The sequence below is a fragment of the Elephantulus edwardii genome, unplaced genomic scaffold (genome assembly GCF_000299155.1).
Source record: "Elephantulus edwardii isolate Elephantulus edwardi_28Jun2011 unplaced genomic scaffold, EleEdw1.0 scaffold00018, whole genome shotgun sequence".
Lineage (NCBI taxonomy): Eukaryota > Metazoa > Chordata > Mammalia > Macroscelidea > Macroscelididae > Elephantulus > Elephantulus edwardii.
In genome coordinates, this window is record NW_006399768.1 from 19,258,200 (window position 1) to 19,266,581 (window position 8,382).

Consider the following 8,382-nt stretch of genomic DNA (forward strand, 5'->3'; position numbering starts at 1 on the left):
CTTAGTTATTGTCCAACTCTCTGATGCATAGCAAGTAATTGAGAAGGCCATGGACTTGATCAGGTGCACTTTAGTCTCTAGACTGACATTGTTGCTTCTCAGTACTCTGGAAAGGTCTCTGACAGCAGATTTACCTAATGTAATTTGTCTTTTGATTTCCTGACTGCTGGTGCCAAAAGCGTTGATTTAGGAGTCAAGCAAGCTGTAACTATTAACAACCTCAATCTCTTCTTCATCCATCATGGTGCTGCCATTTGGCCCAGTGGTGAAAATCTTTGTCTACTTGATGTTGAGCTTTAATCCATATTGAAGACTACGGTCCTTGACCTTTTTGCAGCAATAACTTCAGGTCCTCTTCAGTTTCAGTAAGCAAGGTTGTGTCACCTGCATAATGTAAGTTGTTGATGATTCTTCCTCTAATCCTGATGCTACATTCCTCCTCATAAAGCCCAGCTTCCTGAATGATCTGTTCTGCATATAGATTTAAATGGAGACAGGACACATCCCAGACACACTCCCTTCCTGATTTTGAACCATGCAGTGTTTTCTTCTTCTGTTTTGAGGACTGCTACCTTGTCCAAGTATAGGTTTTACATAAGCACAATCAAGTGTTCTAAGGATTCCCATTCTCCTCAAGGTTAACCACAATTTGCTTTGATCAACACAAACAAATGCCTTTGCATAGTCAATAGTAGATATCCTTTTGGTACTCTTTGCTTTCTAGTGCCACAACTTCTTCTAAACCAAGTTTATACTTCTGGTAGTTCTCTGTCATTGTGGTGTTCTAGTCATTTCTGGGTAATCTTCAGCAGGAGTTTGCTTGTGTGTGATATGATATTGTATGATAATTTACACAGTCTGTCGGGTCACCTTTTTTTGGAATGGGAATAAATATGGAACTCCTCCAGTCAGTAGGTCAGGTAGTTGTCCTCCAGATTTCTTGGCACAACCTGGTGAGCATGACCAGAGCAGCATCTGTTTGTTGAAATATGTCAATTGGTATTACATCAATCCCTGCCCTAAAGTTCTTCAGAGCAGCCTGAACTTTTCTCCTTCATCACCATTACTTCTTGGTCATATGTTGTTTCTTGAAATTCTTCTGTGTCCACCAATTATTTTTGGTACAATGACTCTGTATACTCCTTCCATCTTCTTTTAATACTTCCTTAATCATTCAATATCCTATCCTATCCATAGCATCCTTGGGTATTGTGACTCAAGGCTTGAATTGTTCTTTAGTTCCTTCAGCTTAAGAAAAGTCAAGCGAGTTACAGCCCTTTTGATTTTCAGACTGCAGTTCTTTGCACCTTTTGAAATCTTACATATATTAGCTCTATGGAAATGGAATTAAAGCTATTCAAATGTATTTTTAAACATTGCTATTGATTATATTATATATAAAGTGTATTGTACATTTTTGCATTAATTAATTTCATTTTGATATGTAGACTACTGCTACATTCTGTTTGAAACCATAAAATTATTTCTATATCAATGAAAAAGAAATAGATGAAGAACTCTACTATATTTATTTTGTTTTAAATATTGTGTATCCCATAAAAAGTAAGGTAAGTTTTAGTTCCCAATGAATGTTATAAGAGGGAATATATATATGAGCACCAATAAGGGAAATTTAGCTCAAAGCCAGGGTGAATACTTTGTGAGTTGTAATATATTTCAAAAATATGTCATGAGAGTTGTTGTTAAATGTCTGATGATTTTATGAAGAACCACATAATCATATCTATACTTCAATTTCAATACATTCTTGACTAGATGACTTTTTAAAGATACTATTTTAACCGTAGAGTCATAATTTATGAAGCTGCAAAAAATGAAGGCAAGAAAAAAAATTAACACATAAGATTAAACTATTAATTTCATCATGATAAAGATGAATTAGATTGTTTTTATGACAATGTTCTTTTGTTTGATTGTTTTGTCTTTTCTGTTGAATAATAATACTTTTTCAAAGAACTATAAGCAATGTATTTTTAACAAAATCACAATAACTCTGTTACTTTCATGAAGATTTATTAATACTGACTACTAAATAACATTGTCAAAGACACAGTAAATATCATGCATAAGAAGCATAAAGAAATGCTGCATTGGTTAGAGGACAAATAGGAAATGTAATTTACATTCTGAGTAGAAACGAATTTCTAGTAATGTTAGGGGAAAACAAATTATAGGCCTAAAAAAAAGCTAATGGCTTTCATGTTACCTGGATCAGAAGGCAAAATTGAAACATAGTCTACTTTATCATGTTGTATTACAAACACTGACCCTGTACAAGCCTGTCAACTGGATAGCTTGTCTTTGGCCCCTTTTTCAGGAATTGAGTTACCCTAAGTCCTTCTTCATCCAGATGTCTAAGAGTACCTAGGCACAGTCCTACAGTATTCTTTTATGACCTTTACTCATGAAACTTTGATGTCTTGATGTCTATCCCTTTACAGTAGTGATTCTCAAATTTGATGGTGGCTTACTGAGGAATAGGATAAAGCTGATCTCTTTTGACTTTGTTTTCTCCACGGTAATAAAAATAGTCAAAGAGGAATACAATCAGAATGATACCAAGAGAACAAATACACAGCAAAACAAAATGATGACAAATTAAAATACAACAATAATAATAATACATATACACTCATTTATGTAAGTTTGGCCACAACCAACACCAAAATAACAATAATAACCTTATAAACCAAAGCAAACCCACAGTGTTGTTCAGTCAAGTCTCAGTCAGTCATTCATTAGCAACCTGACATCAGGTTTCCAAGGCTGAAAATCATTATGAGATGTTGCCCATCTTTCTCCTGCAGAGTAACCAGATTAGATATGCTGACTTTTCATTTATCAACCTAATATGTTAGGCAGTACTCCAACAGGACTCCTTCTAGTAACTATTTGTCCTTCTAGAACTGCGAGAATTCTGACAATTACCTGTGACTATGAATAGCAGGAGCTTTGCAGGGCTCTTCAGCACTGGGTTACAGTCAGATTTCTTGGTAGAATACCAGTTTTGAGTTAATTCTGGAAAATTCTAATATTAGTTTAGGTACCTTCTAGCAATTCAGCAAACACTAGTGAGCATTTAATAACCTCTATAAGATTCGGTTTTATTCTACTAAAAGAGCCAAAATTGATTGTCCCTCCCCTTAATCTGTCTGAATTTCGAATTTTCACAGAATTACATAATCCATGCCTGGAGTTTTAAAGACCTCAAGATCAGATATCTTTCCCAGAGAGAAAATTATTTAGGAAGTGGCTACTCCTGCTTCCAAACCTGTCACACTATGTTATTGTTGTTACGTGCCACTGAGTCGCTTGCAACCCATAGTGCTCTATGTACAGCAGCCCTGAACTCTTCCCTGTCCTGAGCCAGTTTCACTAACACTGACACACCAACCCTTTTGCCCTAGTTACTGTATCAATGCATCTCATCCTGGGTCTTCCTCTCCTGCGCTGTCCTTCCACCCTTCTGAGCATGATGTCATTCTCCAAGGACCAATATCTCCTGGCCACGTGCCCAAAGTGAGGCAGAGCTTCAAAATCCTAGCCTCCAAGGAGATACATGGTTTCACCCTCTCCAAGACAGATCTATTTGTTTTCTTCGTGGCCTGTGCTATATTCAAGACTCTTCTCCAACACCACAACTCGAAGGCATCTATTCTTCTTCTGTCATCCTTAGTTATTGTCCAACTCTCTGGAGCATAACAAGTAATTAAGAAGACCATATCACCCATAGCATATTTCAATATTGTTACATAAGGCTTAAATTTGTTTTTCAGTTTTCTCAGCTTGAGAAATGCAGAGCGAGATCTTCCCTTTTTATTCTCCAATCCCAGCTCTGTACATTTCATTATAATACTTTGTCCTCCCAAGCTGCCCTAGGAAATCTTCTGTTCAGCTTTTTTAATTTGGCATGTTTTCCTTTTGTTTTGGCTTCTCAATGTGCTATGCAAACTTTAAAGTCTCTTCTGACATCCATTTTTATTTTTCTTTCCCCTCTGTTTTTGTAATGATCTTTTGTTTCTTAATAGATTATATCATCCCATAACTCTGGTCTTCAATCATTCTGGTCTTCAAAAAATTGCTAGAACAGTACATAGATAGGAAACTACCAGAAGTTCAAGCAGGATTTAGAAGATGCCATGGAACCAGGGATATCATTGCTGATGTCAGATTGACACTGGCTGAAAGTAAGGAATACCAGAAGAATGTCTATGTGTGCTTTATTGACAATGCAAAGACATTTGACTGTGTAGATCATAACAAATTGTGGCTGACACTGAGAAAAATGGGAGTCCCAGAACATTTAATTTTGCTCATGTGGAATCTGTACCTGAAACAGGAACTGTTGTACACATGGAGCAGGGGAGAACTGCATGGTTTAAATTGAGAAGGGAGTATGTTAGGGCTGTATTCTTTCTCTCCATACCTTTTCAGTTTGTATGCTGAGAAAATTATCTGAGAAGCTGGACTCTATGGAGAGGAGTGTGGCATCAGTATTGAGGAAGACTCATCAATAACTTGCATTAGGAAGATGACTCAACTTTGATGAAATTGAGGAGGACTTGAAGCACTTGTTGCAGAAGATTGCTTCTTAGTATCAAGGAAACAAAGATTCTTACCCCTGGACTGACAGGCAACATCATAATGGATGGAGAGAGATAGAAATTGTCAACAGCTTCATCATTGAAATTGGAATGGAAGTCTTTTTTCCTGTAGATTAACTTTCCATCAAAAGTTGATTGGCTTGCAAATTAAACAATATCACTCACAAGCAAAGTGCTCCTTTAACCAAGCAACTATTTCTTCTTCTTCTACTTGTTGTTAGATGTCCTTGAGTCAACAATTACGAACCCTATTCTATATTGTGCCATCCTCACATTTCCTGACACACAAAAGCCCGCTGCAGCAGTCACCATGTAAATTCAACTGGTTGAATATCTTCCTTTCCTTCGCTGACAGTCCACTCTTCCTAACATCATCTCCTTCTCCAAGGAATAACCTCTCCTAGCAATAGGCCTAAAGTCTCACCATTCTTGCCTCCAAAGAGCACTCTGGCTGCACCATCTCTGAGACACATCTGTTCTTTTGGTCATCCATGGGATGTTCAGTGCTTTTCTCCAGCACCACAGCTCAAAGGCATAAATAAATTCTTCTGTCATTCTCATTCATTTTTCAGCTCTCAGATGCACAGCAAGTGATCAGAAAGACTATGGTCTGAATTAGATGCACCTGAGTCCTCAAACTGACATCATCACTCCTTCATAATTTGGAGAGGTCCCTACCTGTAAATTTTCCCAGTGCAATGCATCTCCTTGTTTCCTGACTGCTGGTACCAAGGGTGTTAATTGTGGTTCCAAGCAAGATGAAGAATGGTCAGTAGTGTAATCCAGTATCATCTGGTTTTTAGGGTCTCAGGTTAGAAGCTGTATCTCACATTTGAGAGCTATTAATCCTATGGACTAATATCTTTATTAATTCATTGATTTAGTTCCTTTTTCATCCTATTTAAGTAGATACCAGAAGTTGTATTTTTGATGGCTGCTAGTAAACGTTAAAGACCACAGATGTTATTCACTAAAAGATGGTATGTAACATTGTTTTTATGAACTATGTTTTGCCAGTTAGCTAGGTTGTCTCCCATCACTATGATTTCAAGTCTTTTACCTCGGTAAACCAAACTTGGGAGATTGCCTATGTATATAGGAAGTCTCCATAACTGTATCTTGTATATGTCTTGCTTTTTTTCACACACAAAACACAGAGCACATGCAAACCTATGTCTATGTTATGTTATTGCGATAAGAGCAAAAGCTACATGGGATGGCTCTATCTGACCTCTGACCTCTACCAGCTCCACAATGTGGAACTGTCCCCATCTACAGCACTCACAACACAAAAACAATTCCCATGAATGAGGTCAGACAGGTCTCACACACTCCTGCACCTTCTACTCATACCAAAAGCAATCTTACTGCTCTATTGGGTCTAAGATCTGTTCTAATAGCTTATAGGCCACACAGAACCATATTAGGGAGTGAAATGGCTAGGTTAATAGCAGATACAATTACTCAGTTACAGCTTCTGAAATGGGCTCACAAGCACCTCAAGCCTTCAGCTTCACAACTTTTCATAAGTAAGCAGTAATCATATGATAGGAATTTACCCTTCCTTCTCCCACAGAGCATTTGATGGATTCAAACCACATGTCTTCAAGATAATAGCACAACTTCTTACCATTAGGCCACCAGAGCTCCCTATAAAGCCTTTGCTGCTGTTGTTGTGTACCATCAACTTGGAACTGACCCATACCTGACCTCCATCAGGTTTTCAGAGGCAAATTGTCCATTCTTCTCCCCTCGAGCAGCAGGTGGTCTCAAATAGTACGTCTTCAGGTTTGCAGTGCAGCTCTTTATGACTAGGCCACCAGAGCTCACTATTCCTGCCAGTAATGGCTCTCCCTGCCAGTTCTCAAAAAAATTTGGGCGAAAGGCTCTTAGCTTTGTTTCTATGGGGTAGTAATCACAAAGTCAACCTCATCTCAAGGACTAGGAAAACAATTTTGAACGATGATCTTTAATACCAGAATGATCTCTATGTTTTGAGTCAAGTACAGCTCATAGCAATCCTATGAACAACACATCTGAACCCTGTACCATCCTCATCATCTTTATCCTACTTAATTAAGTCCATATCTGCCATCATTGAGTTAATCCATCTTGTTGAGGGTCTTCCTATCTTTTGCTGACCCTCCACTTTTCCAAGCATAACATGCCCCTCCTAACAACATGCCCAAAGTATGTGAGACAAAGCTTTACCATCCTGTTAGGCTGCACCTTCCACAGGATCTATTCATCTGTTCTATTGGAGATCTATGTGATATCCAGTATTTTTCTCTAACATCATAGCTCAAAGGCCTTGATTCTTCTTCCATCATGCTTATTAATTTTTCAGCTCTCAGATGCATAGCAAAGGACTGAAACACCATGGCTTGAATCAGGCACACCTTAGTCTTAAAATGGAATCATTGCTCCTCAGTGCTTGGAGATTTTCTTACAACAGACTTTCTCAATATAATATGTCTTTAATCTCTTGACTACGGATGACAAGGGTGTTGACTATAGATTTAAGCAAGATAAAACTATTGAAAATTTAAATCTTTTCTCCATATATCATAATGTTGCCTATAGACCTGGTGGTGGGGATTTTTGTCTTCATGTAATTGAGGTACAATCTATATTGAAAGCTGTATTCTTTGATCTCTTTTAGCAATTATTTCAAGTCATGCTCATATTTAGCAAGCAAGGTTGTGTCATGTATATAACACACGTAGGTGATGTATCTTCTTTTCAACATCAAAATGTGATGTCACTTTTTCTTCATAAAGTCTGGTTTCTCAATTGGTTTGCTCAGCAAACAGATTAAATAGGTATGGAGAAAGGATACAACCATGACACACAACTTTCCTGATTTTTAAATAATGTAGGGTCTCCTTCCTCTCTTCAGAGAATAGCTACTTGGTTAGGGATAGGTTTTTAACAAGCATGATTAGATGTTTTAGAATTCCCATTCCTTTCCGTGTTTATTAACCACAGTGTTATGCACAGGCAATAAAATTGAAGCTGAAGAAGATTATATAACAATCTTGTAAGAACCAAAATACAAACTGAGTCAATATCACCTGAATTAAAAAGTCATCTGTAAAATAGCTTTGAGATAATAAGCACTAATGATTGAAGACCAGATTATGTGTGGGAAGATATCAAGGGCATCACCCATCAAGAGAGCAAAAGGTCATTATAAAAACAGAGGAGAGGGGTAAAACCCCCCAAATGGATATACTTTGAAAATTGCACTAGAGTGTAAATAATCCAAAACAAAGGGAAGCTATGCAGAGGTGAAAAGATGACCAGAAGATTTCAAAAGGCAACTCAAGAATTAAAGTGTTGTTAGAGATCGTGCAAAAAGCTTGAGTCAAAGAATAAAAAGTGAAGAATTTGCTCAGCATTTTTGTACGATAAAGAACTGAAAAACAAATTCAAGCTTTGAGTTGTAATACTAAAAGATGCCATGGGCAAAATCTTAAACTATCTAGGAAGTATCGAAAGAAAATGGAGGAGAGAGGAATGGGGTAAGGATGAGCAGGGGAGAAACCACAGCTATGAAATTTGAAGGAGAAGGTAAAGGAAGTGGAAAAGATCTGGTGGGGACCTGATAAGACCAGGTAATAATGGTGGGCATACGTCAATGGTGATGAATTTTATAAAACACAATAAATGAGAATGATTGTATGAAAATAATGTCAGTGAAGGAAAGTGTGATATACAATGTATATAAATTTTGAGGAAAAAAGATATTTTCAGT